Source organism: Triticum aestivum, chromosome 2D (genome assembly GCF_018294505.1).
Source record: "Triticum aestivum cultivar Chinese Spring chromosome 2D, IWGSC CS RefSeq v2.1, whole genome shotgun sequence".
Classification (NCBI taxonomy): domain Eukaryota; kingdom Viridiplantae; phylum Streptophyta; class Magnoliopsida; order Poales; family Poaceae; genus Triticum; species Triticum aestivum.
Window position 1 is genome coordinate 206,152,562 of NC_057799.1, and position 24,246 is coordinate 206,176,807.

Here is a 24,246-nt window from a genome sequence, read left to right on the forward strand (position 1 = left end):
GAGCAAGTTCATGCAACCAGATGAGGATACGCCTTTTGGACGTCACTTGAAGGAAGTCACTAAGTACTTGAACATAGGAATACCAAGCATCACCGGAACCTACAACGCCACATTACCCGAAGAGGAGAGCTGGAAGATTCAAGTTCACATTCCAGGAAGGACGTTTGTGCCAGTTACTGAACCCATAAGATTGGTTTTCGAAGCACCAACCTGGAGTTTAGGGAAGAGCATGGCCGCCCACATCGCTATGGGACGCATTGGAGAAGTCTACCACAGGGAGCTTAAGGATACAATTTATCAGATTTGTGGACGCCGAGACGAGCAATGGGAGATGATCAGAACCAAGAAGGATGGATCAATTGCAGCTTTCATCCAGGAGCAAAACCAACATATTCGTCGCCAGGAGAACCAGATGTGCTCAGACAAGGAAGAACTGAAGAAGGCATTGATGAAGATCAAGGAGCTGGAGGAAGAACTCCAAGGCTACACGCGAGGATTATTTGGAGGAAATCGTCGCACTAGTAGGGAAGAATGACGACCTGGAGAAGAAGATTGGAGTATTCATGGGAAATCCAGTGCCAAAAGCAAAAGATGACGAATGCACTTGACCGGATAACTACATCATCATCGACGACACCGACTGGGAACCAAGTGAAGATGACTTTGTTGATGAAGCTGGAGCAGACATCATGGAGTCTTCAACTGATCAGAATTTCTAGTAGACCACCATATCGGTAGTAGTTTTCCCCCATTTAATACTATAGTTCAAGCACTTTGTAACGCTAGTTAGATCGATTGTATGCCTTGTTTGAATTGATTTGAGTGACATTGATTGTATTTGTCTCATGAGCATATGGGTAGTGTTTTCTCTCTAGACCTCATTCTATTCTTAACTCTCATCTTTTCTAACCCATCAGATGCCTCCGAGACGCGACACCGGATTTGTTTTCCCACCGGAGATCACCCAGTTGATTCAGCAACAGAATGCCCTGATGCAAGTGTTAGTGCAGAACCAAGGCAACAACAACAACAACAACCCACCACCACCACCACCTGTTGATCACTTAGCCCGTTTCTTGAGGCTAAACCCGCCGGTGTTTTCCAGTAGCACCGAGCCGATTGTTGCAGATGATTGGCTCCGCAAAGTTGGAAGGGAGTTGACCACTGCAGGATGCACAGATGCGGAAAGAGTGCGTTTTGCCGCACATCAGCTTGATGGACCCGCAGCATCATGGTGGGAGAATTACACAGCCACGCACCCTATTGACACTGTCACATGGGACCAGTTTCAGCAAGCTTTCCGTACAGCCCATGTTTCAGCAGGAGCTATGGCTATGAAGAAGCGTGAGTTCCGCAACCTACGCCAAGGAGGACGCACCGTAGGCCAGTATGTGGAGGATTTCAGTAAGTTAGCACGTTATGCACCAGATGACGTTGCTACGGATGCAGCCAAGCAGGAGAAGTTCCTCGAAGGATTGAATGATGAACTGAGTATGCAGTTGATGGTAGCAACTTTCAACAACTACCAGGAGTTGGTAGATAGAGCACTCATGATTGAAGGAAAGCAGCAGCAGACTGAAAACCGTAAGAGGAAGTATGGACAAGGGAAGTATAACTCTGGAGCTCAACAGAAGCCACGATTTGCCCCGAAACCGGGAGGACAGTTTCAGCATACCCATGGAGGAGGTAGTTCGCACAACCATAATGGCTCCAAGAATGGTAATGGGAATGGAGGAACCAACGGACAGAACCGCACCAACCCATCTACCCCAGCCAAGAGGGATCTAAGTCACGTTACCTGTTTCAAGTGCCAGAAGACTGGACATTATGCAACTGATTGTCCTGAAGCCCAAAATGGAAATGGCAATGGAAGCTCTGGGAAGAAGCCGAACCCGTTCAACAAAGGACATGTGAACCACGTGAGCGTGGAGGAGGTTGAAGCACAGCCTGATGCAGTAATAGGTAAGTTTTTGGTTAAGTCATTTACTGCAATCGTTCTTTTCGATACTGGTGCATCGCATTCATACATATCAAGGGGATTTGTGGATAAGTTTAAGTTGCCCACCAAAGTTCTCAGAACACCTATGTTAGTAACCTCGCCAGGAGCAGAGTATATGGCAAGCCAAGGATGTTTTCAGATGCCATTGGCCATTGGTAGGCATGTTTCCCCCTCAGATCTAATAATTTTGGAGTCGCAAGGTTTGGATGTGATTTTGGGAATGGATTGGCTATCGATGTATGGAGGAAACATCGATTACGCCATTAAGTCGATTTTGCTTACCACCCCAGAAGGGAAAAGGATCAAGTATGTATCCCGGCATATGCCGAAGAGGACTCAGGTGAATTCCTTATCAGGAGTTGTACAGGAGGAAGTACCAGTGGTGAAGGATTACCCGGATGTATTTCTAGAAGAGTTGCCAGGCATGCCACCAGATAGAGACATTGAGTTCTTGATCGAACTTTTGCCAGGCACAGGGCCAATATCTAAGAGACCGTACAGGATGCCCGCAAAAGATTTGGAGGAAATTAAGAAGCAGATTAAGGAGTTACTGGATAAAGGCTATATTCGCCCAAGTTCGTCACCTTGGGGATCACCAGTACTTCTAGTGGAGAAGAAAGATGGATCGTTGAGGATGGTTGTTGATTACCGTGGATTGAATGAAGTGACCATCAAAAACAAGTACCCACTGCCGATGATCAATGATCTGTTTGACCGCTTACAAGGAGCTAAAGTATTTTCCAAGATCGATCTACGATCAGGATACCATCAGTTAAAGATTCGAGAGCAGGATATACCTAAGACGGCTTTTACCACCAGATATGGGCTGTATGAGTATACCGTTATGTCATTTGGTCTGACTAACGCACCTGCCTATTTCATGAACCTGATGAACAAAGTGTTTATGGAGTTTTTGGATAAGTTCGTCGTGGTGTTCATTGACGATATTTTAGTCTTTTCCAAGAATGAGGAAGAGCATGAGGAGCATTTGCGATTGGTACTTGAGAAGCTCAGAGAACATCAGTTATATGCCAAGTTCAGCAAATGTGAATTTTGGCTGAAGGAAGTTGGATTCCTCGGACATGTTATTTCTGGAGAAGGAATAGCAGTAGACCCTGCCAAAGTTGACACAGTGACAAGTTGGGAATCACCCACGTCAGTTGGAGAGATCCGGAGTTTTCTTGGACTTGCAGGATACTACCGGAGGTTCATCGAGAATTTCTCGAAGATTGCTAAACCCATGACTGAGCTATTGAAGAAGGACACCAAATTCAATTGGACTGAGGAATGTGAAGCTAGTTTCCAAGAGTTGAAGAAACGATTGGTTACATCACCAGTGTTGATTCTGCCAGATCAACGCAAGGATTATGAAGTTTATTGCGACGCTTCTCGTCGAGGACTTGGAGCAGTGCTTATGCAGGAAGGAAGAGTTGTGTCATATGCTTCACGACAACTTAAACCCCATGAGAAGAATTATGCTACGCATGATTTGGAGTTAGCAGCCGTGGTGCATGCGTTGAAGACATGGAGACATTTTCTCATCGGAAACCATTGTGAGGTGTACACGGATCACAAGAGTTTGAAGTATATTTTCACGCAGAAGGAGTTAAATCTCAGACAGAGGAGATGGTTGGAGCTTATTAAGGACTATGATATGAGATTGCATTATCACCCAGGAAAGGCTAACGTAGTAGCAGACGCGTTGAGCCGCAAGAGTCATGTCAACACCCTCATGACAGGAGAGTTACCTCAGGAGTTAGCCGAGGACCTTCGCGAGCTATGTTTGGAGATAGTCCCAAGAGGCTATTTAGCGACACTGGAGATTCATTCTACCTTGATGGAAAGGATCAGAGAAGCTCAGAAGACAGACAAGGAGATTGACGAGATAAAGGAGAAGATGAGCAAAGGAAAAGCCAAGGGATTTCGTGAGGATGAGCACGATACCTTATGGTTTGAGGACCGCGTATATGTGCCAAATGATCCGGAGATCAGGAAGTTGATTTTGCAAGAGGCCCATGATTCACCGTACTCGATTCACCCAGGAAATACCAAGATGTATTTGGATCTGAAGAATACTTTCTGGTGGAACGGAATGAAGAAGGATATTGCGGAATATGTAGCAGTTTATGATGTGTGTCAGAGAGTGAAGGCAGAGCATCAGAAGCCAGCAGGATTGCTACAACCATTGCCGATACCCGAATGGAAGTGGGATAAAATAGGCATGGATTTTATCACGGGATTGCCCAGGACTCGTTCAGGCTATGACTCAATATGGGTTGTAGTCGACCGTTTGACGAAAGTAGCTCATTTCATTCCAGTGAAGACCACTTACACCAGTGCTAAGTTGGCAAAGATATACATGACCAGGATCGTATGTTTGCATGGAGTTCCGAGGACCATTGTATCAGACAGAGGAACCCAGTTTACCTCGAAGTTTTGGAAGCAGTTACATGAAACATTGGGAACCAGGCTAGAATTTAGTACAGCCTTTCACCCACAGACCGATGGACAGACCGAGAGAGTCAATCAGATTTTGGAGGATATGCTGAGAGCTTGTGCACTAGATTATGGATCTAGTTGGGACGAAAATTTGCCATATGCAGAGTTTTCTTACAACAACAGTTATCAAACCAGTTTGAAGATGGCCCCTTTCGAAGCTTTGTACGGAAGAAGGTGTAGAACACCGTTGTTATGGGACGAAGTTGGAGACCGTCAGTTGTTTGGACCAGATTTGATTAAGGAGTCTGAACAGAAAGTGAGGTTGATTCGCGATAGGCTCAAGGTAGCCCAGTCCAGACAGAAGAGTTATGCTGATTCTAAACGAAAGGAGACAGTTCACGAAGCTGGAGACAGAGTTTATCTCCGAGTATCACCACTTTGAGGAGTGAAGCGCTTTGGAGTTAAGGGAAAGCTAGCGCCCCGTTTTATCGGACCATACAGAATTTTGGAACGTATGGGAGAATTTCCCTACAAGCTGGAATTGCCCGAAGGATTGTTAGGAGTTCATGATGTATTTCACGTTTCCCAGTTGAAGAAGTGCCACGCAGAGATGGCTGAGATACCACTGAGAGATACCGTGCCACTGGAAGCGATTCAGCTGGAAAGTGATTTGACCTATGAGGAGAAACCAGTTAAGATTCATGAGTATGCCAGCCGAGTTACCCGCAGTAAGGTTATCAAGTTTTGCAAAGTCCAGTGGAGTCACCACACGGAAGATGAAGCCACCTGGGAGCAAGAGGAAGATCTACGGAAGGACCACTCCCACCTGTTTTCTAGCCAACCTGAATCTCGAGGGCGAGATTCATCTTAAGGGGGGTAGGTTTGTAACATCCCAAATTTTCAATTTGGAATGTTATACATAGATCATTCATTGCATAGCATATTTTATTGCATTTTGACAAATCCTCGATAAATCCTAAGCAACTCAAGGACCCTCGGAGAGAGTTGGGGATTTTCTCGATTTTTCATATTTGATTTTATCAAATAATAAAACGAGGATTTTGGTTTTAATTATTTTCCCTCCGGAAAAATATTTCACATTAAAATAAATGAGAGGAGAAAATATGACTTCTCCAAAACAATTGAAATATTGGAGGAAAAATATTAAAATCATATATTGAATTTTATCTGGATTTTATTTGCAATTTTAATTGCATTAAAAAAATTGCACGTTTTCAAAACTACATTTTTGTGTCAAACAAATGTTCACCCTGTTCTAATTATTTTAACTAGACGGGGAATATTTGTTTTATATTTTTTGGATTTTTATTTATTTTTCTGTGATTTTTTTTCCGGCGGAATGTTTAAAAAAAACGCGCCGCGCCCGACCGGGCCGAGGCCCAGCCGAGCGGCCGGCCCAGCCGCGCCGTCTCCTCCGCGCGTACGCCAGCGACGCCGCGCCCGTGTCCGGCTCGGACACGCCGGAGCCCCGCCGCCTTGCCCCCTCCTCCCAGCAGCCCCCCTCCTTATATACCCCCGCCGCCGCCCCCTCCCCTCACCCCGAGCCCCGCCTCGACCCGCACCCGCTGCCGCCGCCGGAGCCCGAGGAGCCGCCGCCCCGTTCGCCGAACCCCGCCGCCCCTCGCCGCTCCTCGCTACCCCGTCGCCGCCCCAAGCCCGCCCGAGCCCCGCCACCCTCGCCGCCCCTCGCCGAGCCCCTGCCGGAGCTCCGTTCCGACGAGGTACCGACTCGCCGCCGTTTGCCGGTTTTTTTAAAAACCGTTTGTTTTTTTTAAAAAAACCCTAGATCGGTTTATTTTCTTCGGTTTTATTATTTAGTGAACGTTCACCGACCCGTTCGTTTTAACGAACGTGTTCATCGGATTTTCAATGTTAACGAACGTCCGTTCGTTAACCGTTTTTCAGTTTTTCTTTTTTGTCGGATTTTTCCGTGATTATTTCAGATCTCGATTTCTGATTGGATCTTCGTTTTCGTTTAACTTTTCGGTCGTTTATCGGAATCAGGCGATTCAAGCGCCTAGAGTTTCGTCTCGAAATTCTCTTTCCGTTTAACCTACTCAAACAAGTTTTTGCTACTGTAAAATTTGACCTAGATCCAGATTAGTAAACGAAGCTTGTTTCTTTCGCCGTTTGATTTTCGTTGCTTCGTTCGGGTTGATTCTTTTTGCAAACCGGAGTTCTTAAGTTGAACTTTCTGGTTGGATCTTTCATTCGAGTTTTACCTGTGCATTAGATGAGTACTTATTGTTTGCTTGTTTGTTTGCGATAGAGTACCCGGAGTGTGCTGCTTGTTACTTCGAATCGCTAGGTTTCGCGGATCATCAGCAAGGCAAGTAACACTTTTGATCATACTTTTCCATACCCAGTTTTTATTGCATTAGATCAATCCTCAAACACTGCATGGTTAAGATCTAATTAAATTGTGGGTATTGGGAAGTAGATGAGGTAGTACCTATTACCTGTTTTATTTTTCAAACCCTTGGGAGTTACTTCTATGTTGCTATTATATTGCCATGCTATGCTCGTAGACGTGGATTGGGTTTGAGTGATATTCATGACAGATGTGAGATTGTTAATAATGGTTTACTTAAGGTGGCAACTAAAACTCACATCTGGGTGGATTGAGGCACCTGGGGAACCCAGTGTTGTCTGTTTGTATAAGGACCGCCACCCAGGCTCAAAGGGATCATAAGATTATTCATGCTGGAAACTTCCATGTGCAGCCACAAGCTATTATGGGCTCTAGCATAGTTGAGTAGGTTACATGATCTCTTGAAGAGGTGGGCTAGCAGATGTAGGGGAAAGTAGGTGTAACTGTCCATCCGGAGTAAAGAGTGATTGTTTCTGAAAGACTGTGTCTCGGTCATCCGTTTCTCAAACATCATGTAGTGCGAGAATCAAGCGGAGGCGATCGAGTCTTGTGGGGAAAAGTGCGCAAACCTCTACAGAGTGTACAAACTAATCATGGTTAGCCGTGTCCCCGGTTATGGACAACTTGAGTATCTAGTACCTGGATTATCATGTGAATCTCATCATCATGTTACTTTTAATTAATTTTGTGGGGTTAATGATGACATTTAATTGGGATTGAGATGCTGTCAACCATCTCAATGTTCAACAACCACCATGATAGTTAAATAAAATTTATTCCTTTGTAGTAGGGAAAAATTGGCTTTTCGCAAAACTTTAACCATAGAGCTTTCCACCAGCCAAATATGCATATAGTATAGCATTATTATGTTCATTATTTCTCTATGTGTTATTTTGCCAGCATATTCCATGTGCTGACCCGTTTTCGGGCTGCAACGTTTCATGTTGCAGACTTTTCAGACGACGAGTAAGGTGCCTTAGGTCGTGGTCTTATACTCAGTGATGCCACTGGAGTTGATGGACTCACTTATCTTCCAAGTCTTCCGCTGTTACCGTTTTTAGATGGCCTTAAGCCATATTTATCATACTTATTCTCTTTGGAGTTATTCGATGTAATAAGTGTGTCATTGCTACTCTGTTATAAATCCTCCATTTGTACTGTGCGTGTCAGCATTACTGATCCAGGGATGACATTGGTGCACAGCAGCACAGACCATTTGAGGTCTGGTCGCTACATCTCCCCCTTGCTTATAAATTTTTTCAAGTATAGGTGGTGGAATGTTCATAGGGCCTTGGAAAGACAAGAAGGTTAATTAGTAAAGGGAAACTAGCTAACCCGCATGCATGTGGATGAAACAATTATAATTACGGTGGAAGACAAACGTACCGAAAGCATAAGGATTCCATGCAAAAACAGTGCCACGAGTGGTGGCAGCAAACACAAGACCCTCGTATTGAATTGCATCACAGTACTCATCCGTGTATAGAAACTGACTTTTGAGCAATATCCATCGAGTCGAACCATGAAGGACGGCAACAAGCTTGTCGAAGATAACGACAACAAAAGCATTCCTATAACCCCAAGAGCGGTCGGGAACTCGACAAATTGCTATCTTCTCTAGAAGACAGTCACCATGATCGTAGTTGAATGTACGTAGAATACCAGTGTGCTCAACCTCTGGACAGTCTGAGATTTTTGGAAGTGGAACCCGGTGACAAGTGTACACATTCACAAGTTCCCACTCGCAGTTGTACCCAATATAAAAAACCCAATCTCCATTTGCGCCTGCCCAAGCCTTACCCTCAAGCGATGGCATCTTAACATCACATGTATCATTATCAAGCGGCCCCAACTTGCACAAGGCGAGGCCTCCGTCGTCCGCACACCAGTCAGCAGGGTCATGGCGAAGAAGATAGGGGAGATCAAACCGCTCCTGGACCCTTGGGTTCCTTGTAATGATGTTATTAGTTGAGTCGAGAATGGTCTTGAACGAACCTGCCATTCTAGCCGAGGTGATGAAGTTGCACCGATCAATGAGTTCCTCCACCACGTCATCTTTTAGATCGGGGCGAGAATAACGGGGTCGTTTCCGGCCTGTTCCCTCCATGGAGAAGACGATCGAACAATGGCAGAAGGAAGGGTGAAGGAAAATGGAGGAGGGAGGAAGAGCGTGCGACAGCAGTTCCAAATCGAGAGGGAAAGGCGAAGAGTCGGTGGACGGTTGCCACGGTACACGAAGAGGCGCCCCAGCCTACGTAGACGTCCGTTCAGAAATTGTACAAAAGGACTCGCCGTCGTCCCACTGACATGGATGAAAGGGACCACATGTCAACGAAATATGGTGTGTAATTTCTCATGCAAAATGTTATCTGGCCGCGTTGGCCCGAGGTGCCGCATTAGTTATCGACCTTTATTTTTTTAATGGCGTGCTGTTCAGTTTTGAAGCATGGCTAACTGGTACTATATGCAGAGAAAATATAAACTACTCTACGACTACTCCACCTCTAGTACTAGTAGTATAAAAAAGATATATAGGCTGAAGGTTCAGCGCTTTCTTGCTAAGGGCTGCCCACTTGCTTCTCACACTATCACCCTCTCTCCAGATCTAAAAAAGACGGCCTCTCTCTCCCTCCTCATCGGTGGTCACAGATCCGCCGGGGAAGAAAAGGACATGCAACGTTGACGCAGTCATCGTTGGCGAGCGAGGTCATGCACTGATGACAAGGCCGTCCTCTCAGACCTAGCGCCCGCGCGGGATGGCCTCCGTCCCCAAGCTCGCTGCCGTAGTGTGTGCTGAGGACGATGACCACGAGCGAAGCCACTTCCTGCCGACCCTCAGCTATGTTACCTCTTTTCGAACCATACCATTGTTCTATTGCCCCATATGCCACGTCGCTACATGTGGATCTTTTTCCACTCCACCATCTTCCCAATTTGCTATCCTCTGCTCTGCTGGTCACGCAGACGAAAACCTTAACTTGAACTATTAAAGGAAACCCTACTTCATGCAGACTAATCCATGTCTGGGTTGAATAAGGAAAGGAAGGGAGACTGTATTGTCCAAGAGACTAGGCATCGAACCCGCATCTAGGTTGAAAAGGGGAAAATCAGTAGCTAAAGAGAACAAAAATGGGACGTAATCCACATATGCTGCATGGATATTTGTTGCTCTGGGCAACCATACCTCCCTCACCACTCTATGCATCCATGGAGGTATATCGTACTGGTGCGCCCACTGTCCGAATGGGCCTCCCATGCTCTTATTGCCACTTTTTTGCTGTTAGTATAACGCCAGCGGTCAAGTCAAGCAATGCTATTGCTAAAGTGATGCCACATTTAACTAATGCCGCACTCAGTCTAATGCCACCGATAAATTTAAGCAATGCCACTTAATGTCACTGGATTATTTCAGGGTTAGCTGTTGATTGTCGATGTATTAAAGATTTTTCAGCTAAGGCATTCTAATGCTATTGCACAGCTAGTATACCAACGATGAATCTTGTTACTACCTTCATATTTTTGCATCGTTAATGCTTATAGATTACATACCTCACTTTCATGGGATAACTCAATCTTTTTGTACAGTGTCAAGAGGAAAGGTCAAGAATGGGCACCTCCTCCTCCGGCTATTCTCTTGATTCGTTCGATCAAGTTTTTATGTTTGATCGATTATCAAGATTGGGATAGCAATTTTTAGGTCCCCTCGAGTTCGAAATGATATTTACCTTGAAGGTACATGGTTTGCAATTTTTTATACTGTCATTAGTTAATAATGCTAGTTACCTTCAGACTTTTGTATTTGGTTTAATGCTCTTACATAGCTAGTATACAATGCTGAAACTTGTTGCCTTTACATTTTGTATTGTTAATTCTTATAGAAATCTTCCAGTGCTAGAGCTTATGGAAATCTGTTCAAAACCATTGTACTGTACCCTGTAATAAAATAACTACTCTACCATTGCACTAGCCATTGGATTAGTGTATATTTGTACTATTCGAATGGTGGTGCATTAGCGTATGGACATATATAAAGTGTGGCAAGCTTTCCCAGATATGTGCTCAAGAAAACTACTACCTGTTTTTCTAAATACTAGACGTTTGGGTACTTTAAATTGAACTGTGAAAACATCTTATATTAAGGAACAGAGGGTGTGGAGTTGACTCAAATTATGCCGGTAAAGCTAGTCACACCTTTGTTAAAATTAATGTTCATTATGTTATCGGAGGAGGTCTGTATGTTTGGCTCTAATGCCTGTCGACTACATACCTGACATCATGATGTAATGTTAAGTCATTTCCTTTTGTACAGTGTCACTGAATTGTCAAGGCGGTGATGGCATTTTATTTTAGTTGAACTGCACAAAATATGCTTAAAAGAAGAGGAAAGCTCGGGAATGGCTCAATTTTTCATAAAAAACTATGTATGCCTTCCTGACATCAGCTGATGTTGCCCTATTTATTCCTTCAAACAGGTGGTTAGAAATAGTCTTGCTACCTTTTCCCATTAAGAAATTGGAATGCTTATATTTGTGAGTCTATGCTTCAACTAGTGCCACTTTTATAATAATCACACTTTCAATATCTATGCAAACAGGGATGCTCGATTTTAGTGGAACTGCACAAAAAGTCCAAATGGTTCAACATTAGGAGCATGTTTTCTTCCAAACCTTTATATCCAATTGGTGGCACTATGAGCTGTTCATTACGAAGGTACATGGTTTGCTACTATCTTGCTACTCTTTTTGTACTGTCATTAGATAGTAAAACTAGTGGTTTGCATGTGAATTTGTTGGCAGGGTGGACCTACATTGGAGGTGCAGGACATGATTCAATGATTGGATGCTCAATTTCGGTTGTATCAATTTCACCTCTTCCATCACTGCGAACATGGATATCCTTGGTCTGATGAAGAATAGGCGCTATATTTCTGCTCTGAACCAGCAAATCAATTCAGTATGAAATTGTCCAAGGCAAAACATGACTGTATCAAATTGTCCAGTGCAAAACATGAAAGATGCTAAGCGGAAGAGACGTGTTTAAACCGAAAATACAAGGTGGGGTACATGTTTACTAGCTGCTTGATATTTGTGCAGCCAGAGATGTCTGCCCGTTGCTATTTGGCAAACAAACAAAGTGACCGCAATTTTTGTTGAACTGCACAAGAGAATAGTATAGTCACTGCATGTAGTGTCATTTGAAAATAGACACAGAAAGAATGGATAGTCACTTCATGGACTGCAAGAAAGTAGTACTGTACTATTTATTGGCCAACACTAGGTGCTTCATTGCTTTTGGAGCTTTAGTGCTTTATTGGCCAACATAGTCACTGCAGCTGTTGGTGAAACTAGTTACGTTTGCAAGAGGAATTGTAGACTTCACAAACAAATTTGTCTTTCACTCTGTACTGAATGTTGGCCAAGAGAAGCATCCATGTTAGTAGGAAGAACATATGTTTTTCTAGATCTTTGCTTTTGGAAGAACATATTTGTATATGATCTGTGAATCATTGAGATGCATTAACATGTTGATCTTATGTATGGGAATCGTACTAGTTGGTTTTGAATTTGGGCTACTAATGTGAACATATTACAATGCCAGGCCTGTGAGTCTCGTGTGAACATTTTGAACGGATCAGCTCTTACTGTTGTGCACAGCATGATCCTTATTTATGTGTTCTCAGTGTTTACAAGTTACTAACAGTTCCTCATTTCTGTTCGCTCAGTGTTTACAAGTTACTCATCGATCACTAGCTAGCCTACTAATGCGCTCCTGGTAGTTTTAGTTGTGACGCAAGATCCAAAGTGGAAGTTTTTTGAATAAAAATGCCTACCTCTGAAGAAACTGACAAGCTGCTCTGAAGAAAATGCCATGCGAATCTGAAGAAACTACCAGCAAAAACATTCGCAAATGCCCTATCTCCCAGCGAACGTTCATCAGCTAATGCGATCGTACATGTACACCATCCAACCTACTCGATCCTACACGTACACTATCTGACCTACTCGATCCTACACGGATAAATAGCGGATCACGCACGTACTACCTCCGTGCTGGTTTGCAGGGCTCAATTCAAAAAAACGACCTACTCGATCCTACACGAATAAATAGTGGATCACGCACGTACTACCACCTTTCCGGTTTGCAGGGCATAATTCAAAAATCTCACCAACCAAGGTAGATGATGAGTGGTGGAATCATTTTTGACAAGGAGGGAGTACCTCATCTGGATGATTCGAGTGCACTCGTTTGACCGTCATGCCGGCGTGCGACCCAGCACGGACGGGACGCACCACTGACGGGACGGGACGGCACAGTCATAATTTCAGTTTTTCTAGTTTTCCATGTCAAGCTGGCGTGCTAAGCCATGCCTGCTTATGCATTGAATTCCGATGACCGCGATGACTGTCGCGTTTCCCGCGACACGCTGGTTCGCCTACCTTCCGCCTATAATTACTGTTTCCTGGGCTTCTCCGGTGGCACCATCACCCAACTCGCCCTATCCTCATAAGCCCCCACTGGCCCGACGTCGCTCGCCACTTATCCTCGCTCTCGCCATGTCCGCCATGCCCCCGCCCATCCGCGATAGGCGACACCGGAGGCGGTCACCGCCGGAACTAGTGTTCGGTTTTTCACCGGAAGGCAGACGGAGGGAGGAGGCATTCTATCGGTCTTTAGATGGCAATGCGGAGTATGAGGAGTTGTTGGAGCGCGACCGCCTGGCGGAGGAGTAGCGTATCGCCAACTTGCGCCGCTAGCGGGACATGGAGCAGCAGCACACCGATGCTCTGAGTCGCGAGCAGAGCGCCCGCAACTGGGCCAACTACATGGAGGCCGGTGCCCGGCAAATAGCCCTGGAGGCTGTCGGGCACGCACGCGTTCGTGACGCCGAATTTTACTACAAGCTCGTCAAGTGGGTTTCCCGCTTAGAAGTTGAAGCTTCGGTGGACCACGTCGGCATGGAAAGGGCCAACACGCGCGAGCAACGTGCCCTATCGCACATCTGGCAAGTCCGAGGCGGGGTGGAGGACGCCGGTGCCGGCGTTTAGCGTGTACCGCAGATGGCGGACAGCATCGTCTAGTTAGCTAAGAGTAAGTTAGTACTCTATATCTGGATCAGATCTGTTACTTTGCTCTGAATGTTGAACTTTCTGTTTGAACATATGGAATGGGATGTTATTCTTTTAAATGGGTTGTATTTGTCCGCCACAGGTTTAGAGGATGACTTGTGGGCCTACCAGGTTGACGCATACACAATCAGGAGATGATTGTACGTGGAGAGGATGACAGCAGGGACACACCAAGGTCATGGTAGTACGCAAGCAAGTGCCTCCTTATTTCAAGCCATATGTACCTAAAAGCACCAAATTAATATTAGAAGCTAAACAGCAATTGCACAATGATGTAGTAAAACACTCTTTTATAATATGTCTATATACATCCGTATGTGGTAGTCCATTTGAAATCTCTAAAAAGACAAATATTTAGGAACGGAGGAGTATCTTATAACATCCAATATACTCACATATTAGATGAATTAACATCTTATATTATGGGCCGGAAGGAGTTTAGTTCATTCTTACAAATTATCGGCTGATTAACTGTTGCTGTATCCATGGGTTACAGTTAGTTTGAGCTAGTTCGGGCTCAAATAGCCCTAAAGTATATCTAAATATGAGGGCTAGTTTGAGCTAGTTGCATCTATAACCCACCCAAAAAAACTATCCAACCCAAGAGGTGCTAATTGGAGCTAGTTCTCCTTGTGCATTTATTGTCAATCTAACCCTACCATCCAAACAACTCTTTGGATGGAGTTAGTTCAGGGTTAGTAATGAGCTAGAAACTAACTCTAACCTCTAGCTAAGTTGAGTATCCAAACAGGGTTGTGTTGTTGTTCTTGTTCTTGTTGCTGCTGCTCTTCTACGTATATCTAGACATCATTAGAACATTAATGTAACACTCTTCCTTGTTGCCATGTAGCCCAGGATTGCATATTTAGACATTAAGTACAGTGCATGTTGCTATGTAGCCTCAGATATATTACATATGGCCCTAGTTAACCTAACGAAATATGGGTTGCAGATATATTTAGTTAAAAGTCCGAATCACCAATTAGTCCCTTATCAGCCGCCGGCCTATATGGTACCAGCTACCGATATCCTGAACAGTGAGCAAATATAAGCCATGGGATGAAACTAACCTCGATGGAAAGTAGCAGTCGTTCCCAAAATTGTCCTGTGTAGGTACATCGAGAAGCATGTTAAGCACAACAGGCTAAACATCAACCAAAATTATACATGGAAGACAAAATAATCTCCAAAAGATAGCTTCAGTGTGCAGGTTTAAGCACGCTAGTAAAGCAAAACTAGTAGAAAGGTGTGCTAACTGCAACAGGCCTAACATTTAACAACAAGCAAACATAGTCATTCAAACTGGTATTCTGCTGGTCTAAGTACACTGGTTATGGTTAAATAAAAATGGAAAGGCGTGTTAACTACAAGATGCAGCAACCAAATGTAGTCATTCGTAGTGGTATTGTTGAAACTGGTACTGATGAAATTGAACTGCACAGTGCATACTTGCACATATAGAACATCACGTTGTGAATAACTAGAATAAACAAGGCATACTACGGACAACCAAAGATAGCATTTGAAACTGAACATATGCACTACAAACAACCGAACAATCAAAAAACTTTAAAAGAGGCATATGCTAGCTATAACAGGCTTAACAGCAAGCGAATATATGCATTCGTATTGGTATGTTTAAAACTGGATTAATGAAATGTACTACACAGTAAATAATTGCACATATAGAGCATCACATTGTGAACAACTGAAATAAACAAGGCATACTGCAAACAACCAAATATAGCAATTAAAACTGGACATATTCTCACTACACTACAAAAGGGACTCGACAAAACAAATCATGGGTTTTCCCCTGTGAAGAGGCACGGCAAAACAAATCATGGGTTTCCTCACTTGTCACAGATGGGCTCGTTCCCGTGGGAAGAGCACGGACCCTGGATGCGCTCCATGTTGTCGCAGATGGGCTCCTTCCCCTTGGAAGAGCACGGCTATAGGGTGCCCTCCCTTATGTTGCAGACGAGCGCTTTACCCTTGGAAGAGCAGATGGGCTCTTTCCCCTTGGAAGAGACGGAGAGGGTGCCCTCCTTGTGGTCGCCGTCGATGAGGTATGACTTGGAAGCTGTGGATCCCAAGCCAGCGTCGCAGAACATGTCCTTCAGAAATAACAAAAGGGGCTCGATGGCGATGTAGAATGGAAAATTGTTGACAGTGAGCCATAGGAGATCAGCGGCGGGGCCATGGATGAGATCGACGGTTGAACCCGAGGGGTTGGGGTGGGCCACTTAACCTGTGACATAGCCCACCTTAGGCCGTCTCTGTCGATGACCTCGATGTCGTAGCCGGCGGCCGAGACATGCCCGCATACTCTAGCCCGCTGCTTGAGTGCCTGCCGCCAGTAATGGTCATCAGCTTCCTCGGCGACGTCAGGCGAAGAGACCGCTATACACCTCGTTTGGGCCAGTCGCTCCTCGAGATCCATGGGAAGCGTAGCCGGGCTTAGGCTACGATGCTCTGGAGTGGGGGATGGGGATGGGGATCTGTGGGAAAGGGGGCGTTCGGCAGGCGTCATCTAAGAAACTCAGGGCGGCCTGGGTATGGAGATCGGTGGGTAAGCTGCACGGGCAAACCGGCATATGTTGACAATGGAGGCCTTGCAGCGGCGGCGGCGGGTACCTTGCTAGGGTTTCGAGCGAGGGAGGGGGTGTGTGTGTGTGCGCACGCCCAAGGAGGTTTTGGTGTGTGTGTGTGGCGGGGTCCCGGGGTGTTGCCCCCCCCAACCGAGGTTCATTCACCTAGCAAAGTGCGAAGTAGCTAGCAGCCACCCCTCCCTCGTGTCGGCACGAAGGGAATCCTAATCTATGAATGCATGCCCCCCCAAACCGTGGTTCACCTAGCAAAGTGCGAAGTAGCTACACTACAAAAAAAAGACACATCCGTGACATTTTGGGCCGAACGAAATTTTTTATGTCATACTTATGACACTTCTATGACGATAATTGTGACAAAACCCGGTATCATCATAGATGTGGTGGGGTCCTACTTCTATGACAAAAAATCATGACAGAAAATGGGCTTTTCGTCCTGGCAGGCCGGAGACACGGCTGCATGACATTCTTTGGGCCGTCCATGACGGAAAAAACCGTGGTAGAAGCGAGGGGGAGGAAAATATTGGGGTGTTCCCGGTTACGGTGGGTGGTCGGGGCCGAGCAATGCGCGTTTCTCTCGTACACGCACTGTGACGCCCCGATTTGACCGTACACTAATCATGCACGCAAATGTGTACGATCAAGATCAGGGACTCACGGGAAGATATCACAACACAACTCTACAACATAAATAAGTCATACAAGCATCATGATACAAGCCAGGGGCCTCGAGGGCTCGAATACAAGTGCTCGATCACAGACGAGTCAGCGGAAGCAACAATATCTGAGTACAGACATAAGTTAAACAAGTTTGCCTTAAGAAGGCTAGCACAAACTGGGATACAGATCGAACGAGGCGCAGGCCTCCTGCCTGGGACCCTCCTAACTACTCCTGGTCGTCGTCAGCGGCCTGCACGTAGTAGTAGGCACCTCCAGTGTCGTAGGTGTCGTCGTCGACGGTGGCGTCTGGCTCCTGGACTCCAACATCTGGTTGCGACAACCAGATAGAAAGGAAAGGGGGAAAAGAGGGAGAGAAGCAACCGTGAGTACTCATCCAAAGTACTTGCAAGCAAGGAGCTATACTACCTATGCATGGGTATATGTGTAAAGGGGCAGATCAGTGGACTGAACTGCAGAATGCCAGAATAAAAGGGGGATAGCTAGTCCTGTCGAAGACTACGCTTCTGGTCATCTCCATCTTGCAGCATGTAGAAGAGAGTAGATTGAAGTCCTCCAAGTAGCATCGCATAGCATAATCCTACCCGGCGATCCCCTCCTCGTCGCCCTGTTAGAGAGCGATCACCGGGTTGTATCTGGCACTTGGAAGGGTGTATTTTATTCAGTATCCAGTTCTAGTTGTCATAAGGTCAAGGTACAACTCCGGGTCGTCCTTTTACCGAGGGACACGGCTATTCGAATAGATAAACTTCCCTGCAGGGGTGCACCACATAACCCAACACGCTCGATCCCATTTGGCCGGACACACTTTTCTGGGTCATGCCCGGCCTCGTAAGATCAACACGTCGCAGCCCCACCTAGGCTCAACAGAGAGGTCAGCACGCCGGTCTAAACCTATGCACGCAGGGGTCTGGGCCCATCGCCCCATGCACACCTGCAGGTTGCGTACGCGGCCGGAAGCAGACCTAGCCCCCTTAATACAAGCGCGAGCTTACGGTCCAATGCGGCGCGCGCCACTCAGTCGCTGACGTCAAAAGAGCTTCGGCTGATACCACGACGTCGGGATACCCATAACTACTCCCACGTAGATGGTTAGTGCGTATAGACCAAATGGCCAGACTCAGATCAAATACCAAGATCTCGTTAAGCGTGTTAAGTAACCGCGAACGCCGACCAGGGCCAGGCCCACCTCTCACCTAGGCGGTCTCAACCTGCCCTGCCGCTTCGCCACCAAGATCCACTCGCGGGTACTCCTACGAGCCGACCCGACTTTAGTCATCACATGTGTCATGTATATAGTATATAAGTATATACCCATGATCACCGCCCAGGTGATCACGGCCCGATAGTATAGCACAGCAGACGGACAAGAATGTAGGGCCACTGATGGAAATCTAGCATCCTATACTAAGCATGTAGGATTGCAGGTAAAGGTAACAACAGTAGTAGCAAGGATAGGATATCGGAAAGCAGTAACATGCTACACTACTCTAATGCAAGCAGTATAGAGAAGAATAGGCGATATCTGGTGATCAAGGGGGGGCTTGCCTGGTTGCTCTGGCAAGTAGGAGGGGTCATCAACTCCGTAGTCGAACTGGGCAGCAGCAGTGTCGGTCTCGTAGTCTACCGGAGAGAAGAGGGGGAAGAAACAGTAAATACAATGCAAACATAAGCATGACGATGCGTGACATGTCAATGAGCAGTGCGAGGTGTGTCCTAACGCGACAGTAGGTGGTACCGGCGAAGGGGGGGAACATCCGGGAAAGTATTCCCGCTGTTTCGCGTTTTCGGACAGACGGACCGGAGGGGGAAAATCGCGAGTTTGATAGGTTAGGGAGGTGTGGTGGACGAACAGACTGCGTAGCCGATTTCGTCTCGTCGTTCTGAGCAACTTTCATGTTGAAAATATTTTAATCCGAGTTACGGATTAAAAGATATGATTTTCTAAAGATTTTATTAATTTCTGGAATTTAATTAATTATTTAAATTAATTCGAAAATGGATTTATGACATCAACATGATGTCATGCTCACGTCAGAAGTCAACAGGGGTTGACTGGGTCAAACTGACATGTGGGTCCAGTGGGACCCACCTGTCATTCCCTGTTTAGTTTAATTAGGGTCTAGCTAAATAATTACTGTTTAATTAATTTAAACAGGATTAATTAACTTAATTAATTTAGTTAATTAACTAATTAATTAATTAAAAATATTTTTATTTTTATTTTCTTTATTTATTTATTTATTTATTTTTTATTAATTAATTTATTATTTTTATTATTGTTATTATCATTATTATTTTTATTGTTTTTTTATATTATTGTTTTTTTCTTTTCTTTTTTTTGGTAAACGTTCTGGGGGGTCCACATGTCGTAGGCTCTGGGGGAGCCTAGCGGGCGCTGGGCGAATGGGCGCAACGGGTGCCCAGCACCCGTTCGTTCGGGCGCATGCCTCAACCGCCAGAGGGGCAACGGCGACGGCATGGCGCCGGGGCGGGGGGCGAGGGGGTGGTCGTCGGCAGCAGGAGGTGGTGCCGAAGTGGGGGCCGCGCGGACGGGCGCCGGGCACGGAGCGCTAGACGCAGCCAGGGGGCGCGGCCACACGCGGCGCACAGGCGCGGACATCTCCGGGCGAGCTACAGCCGGTCGGGGCAGGGGAAGGGGCCACGCCCGGGGCGAGAGGAGCGGGACAGCGCCAGCGCGCACTGGGCGCGGCGTGGACGGCGATTGCGGGGCCGTCGAGCGGGGCCATGGGCGTGCGACGAGGCGAGCCTACGCGTGGGGGGAGGGAGAGGAGGCTGCGGGAGCGCGAGCTCGCGCGCAGCCACGGCGCGAGGCAACGGCGCGGGCCGCGCGGCGGGGCGCCACGGATGAGCGCGCGGCGGCCACTGGTGGGCGCGCGCGGAGCGGCCGAGCCGGGGCAGGGAGAGAGGAGAGGGGAGCGCTCACGGGGGGGAAGTAGGGCTCGTGGCAGCGCGGGTCGAGGGGGATGGCGGGGACGGCGGCGTTGGGGAGCGGGCCGGTGGGGAAGCTCCGGCGAGGCGAGGGCGAGGCCGGCGGGGGCGGTCGGCGACGGTGGCCTCCTCTCGATCCCGTTCTGGATCGGGGGAGGGAGGGAGGAGGAGATATTTCGGGGGTGGGGGGAGTGTCGGTGGGGGTGGGGGTACCGGGGAGTGGATAAGGGGAGAGGGGGGCGCGGGGTGGGCCGGCCCATTCGGGCGGCTGGGGGCCCGCGTGGATGGCCAGCTGGGCCAAAGGGCTCAGCGGGGGGGTTTGCCCTTCTTTTTTATTTCTTTTGTTTATTCTCCTTTTTTGTTTTATTTAATTTTACAGTACTTAAGAATTTTATAAATTTGTGTTTCCTTTACTATAATTATTTTTGTAATATTCGGCACCGCCCGAGCATTTTTGTTTCCACTTCTGAAAACTTTAATTGTTTGACTTATTTTGAATTTAAATTTTGAAACGTTTTCGAATCATTGCGAGGTTAGCAACAGTAACCAAAGTGACGTGGCATGATTAGCGTGGGATTACTGTAGCTTGATTCCCCGGGCGTTACAAATCTCCTCCACTACAAGAAATCTCGTCCCGAGATTTAGGAGGTAGAAGGCAACAGTGCGGGGTATTCTTCGCGCAGACGATCCTCTCGTTCCCAAGTGGCTTCATCTTCAGAATGGTGCGACCACTGGACTTTGAGGAACTTGATCGCCTTCTGACGTGTGCGGCGTTCAGCTTGGTCGAGAATGTGGACCGGATGCTCCTTATATGAGAGGTCTTGCTGCAATTCGAGCACTTCATGATCCACTGCTCGGATTGGGTCCTTGAAGCAACGGCGGAGCTGTGACACATGGAACACATCGTGAACCTGAGAAAGGTTCGGCGGTAGCTCCAGTTGGTATGCCACTTTTCCACGCCTTTCGAGAATAGTGAATGGGCCAATATACCGAGGAGCTAGCTTTCCCTTGATCCCGAAGCGGTGAGCACCCTTCATAGGTGTGACTCGAAGATAAGCCTTTTCGCCAGGTTGATAGACCATGTCTTTATGATGACGGTCATACTGACTCTTCTGACGTGACTGAGCAGTCTTGAGATTCTCACGAATAATGCGGACTTGTTCTTCGGCATCTTGGATAATATCCGGACCGAAGAGTGGACGTTCCCCAGTTTCTGACCAGTTCAGAGGGGTTCGGCACTTTCGTCCATATAACACTTCGAAGGGGGCCATCTTCAGACTAGCTTGATAGCTATTATTATAAGAGAACTCAGCATACGGGAGAGATTCCTCCCATTTCTTGCCGAAGGAAATAACACAAGCTCGAAGCATGTCTTTGAGAACTTGGTTGACGCGTTCAACTTGCCCTTGCGATTGAGGATGAAATGCAGTACTGAATGACAGATGAGTTCCCATAGCTTCTTGGAAACTTGCCCAGAATCTTGAAGTGAATAAGCTACCACGGTCTGAGCTGATAACCAATGGAATACCGTGGAGTGAAACAATCCTGGACATATAGAGCGTTGCCAACTGGCTAGCAGTGATCGTTTCTTTGACCGCCAGGAAATGTGCAACTTTGGAAAGCCGGTCAATGACGACAAGAATAGCATCATTACCTTTCTGTGATTTGGGAAATCCAGTGACGAAGTCCATCTCAACATGGTCCCATTTCTATTCAGGAATAGAGATAGGTTGCAGAGTTCCAGCAGGCCTTTGATGTTCTGCTTTGATACGACGGCAAACGTCACACTCAGCAACATAACGAGCAATGTCTTGCTTCATATTAGACCACCAGAATCTCTGACGGATGTCTTGGTACATCTTTGTACTAGCAGGATGGATCCATTGAGGCGTATCATGAGCTTCTTTTCATAACTTCCTGTGTCATATCCAGGTTTTTCTCTGCACATGGCACCACTAGGCGGCCCTTGAAGTATAGGGTGCCATCTTCAGCAATGGTGAAGAATGAGGGCTTTCCTTCTGCGAGGTAGCGCTTAATCTTGTGGGCTTCAGAGTCATACTTCTGTAGCCTTTTGATGCTATCCACGAGATCTAGTTTAGCAACTAGGGTATTGAGGGAACCCTGGGTAACAACGTGGAGGTTCACCTTGCCAAACTCCTTAGGAGGGGGAGCGAGTGCACCCGGAGGAACAATATGGAGGTTCAACTTCCTGAATTCTTCAACAAGGGAGGGCTGAACTTTGTGAACCTGGAGGTGGTTGCAGTAAGACTTGCGGCTCAAGGCATCAGCCATTACATTAGCCTTGCCTGGCGTATAGGAAATAACCAAGTCAAAGTCTGCAACAAGCTCCATCCATCTCTGTTGACGGAGGTTCAGATCTGGCTGAGTAAACAGATACTTCAGACTTTGGTGGTCAGTGAAGATCTCGCAACGATTACCGAGAAGGTAATGTCGCCACTGCTTCAGCGCATGAATGACAGCAGCAAGTTCGAGGTCGTGAACTGGGTAGTTCTCTTCGTGAGGGCGCAATTGCCGAGAGGCATAAGCAATCACTTTGCGGTCTTGCATTAGGACACAGCCTAATCCTTGACGGGAAGCGTCGCAATAAATGACGAAGTCCTTCTTAGTATCAGGTGGAGCTAGAACTGGGGCAGAAGTCAACTTGTCTAGCAAAATTCATTTATCCCGAATAGAAGAGATGTCAGAGTCCCAGAGTATAGGTTGAGGAATAAAAGATCCTACTACCACCCAATGGCGGCGTGGGCCCGTAAGCCACACAGCCATGTTAGTAAAACAGTTTTCACTGACTAGACTCAACTTCGGCCAAGGAGTTGGAAAGGGGGATTCCTACAGGCAGTTGGCTCTGATACTAACTTGTGACGCCCCCGATTTGACCGTACACTAATCATGCACGCAAATGTGTACGATCAAGATCAGGGACTCACGGGAAGATATCACAACACAACTCTACAACATAAATAAGTCATACAAGCATGATGATACAAGCCAGGGGCCTCGAGGGCTCGAATACAAGTGCTCGATCACAGACGAGTCAGCTTAAGCAACAATATCTGAGTACAGACATAAGTTAAACAAAATTGCCTTAAGAAGGCTAGCACAAACTGGGATACAGATCGAACGAGGCGCAGGCCTCCTGCCTGGGACCCTCCTAACTACTCCTGGTCGTCGTCAGCGGCCTGCACGTAGTAGTAGGCACCTCCAGTGTCGTAGGTGTCGTCGTCGACGGTGGCGTCTGGCTCCTGGACTCCAACATCTGGTTGCGACAACCAGATAGAAAGGAAAAGGGGAAAAGAGGGAGAGAAGCAACCGTGAGTACTCATCCAAAGTACTCGCAAGCAAGGAGCTATACTACCTGTGCATGGGTATATGTGTAAAGGGGCATATCAGTGGACTGAACTGCAGAATGCCAGAATAAAAGGGGGATAGCTAGTCCTGTCGAAGACTACGCTTCTGGTCATCTCCATCTTGCAGCATGTAGAAGAGAGTAGATTGAAGTCCTCCAAGTAGCATCGCATAGCATAATCCTACCCGGCGATCCCCTCCTCGTCGCCCTGTTAGAGAGTGATCACCGGGTTGTATCTGGCACTTGGAAGGGTGTATTTTATTCAGTATCCAGTTCTAGTTGTCATAAGGTCAAGGTACAACTCCGGGTCGTCCTTTTACCGAGGGACACGGCTATTCGAATAGATAAACTTCCCTGCAGGGGTGCACCACATAACCCAACACGCTCGATCCCATTTGGCCGGACACACTTTTCTGGGTCATGCCCGGCCTCGTAAGATCAACACGTCGCAGCCCCACCTAGGCTCAACAGAGAGGTCAGCACGCCGGTCTAAACCTATGCGCGCAGGGGTCTGGGCCCATCGCCCCATGCACACCTGCAGGTTGCGTACGCGGCCGGAAGCAGACCTAGCCCCCTTAATACAAGCGCGAGCTTACGGTCCAATGCGGCGCGCGCCACTCAGTCGCTGACGTCAAAAGAGCTTCGGCTGATACCACGACGTCGGGATACCCATAACTACTCCCACG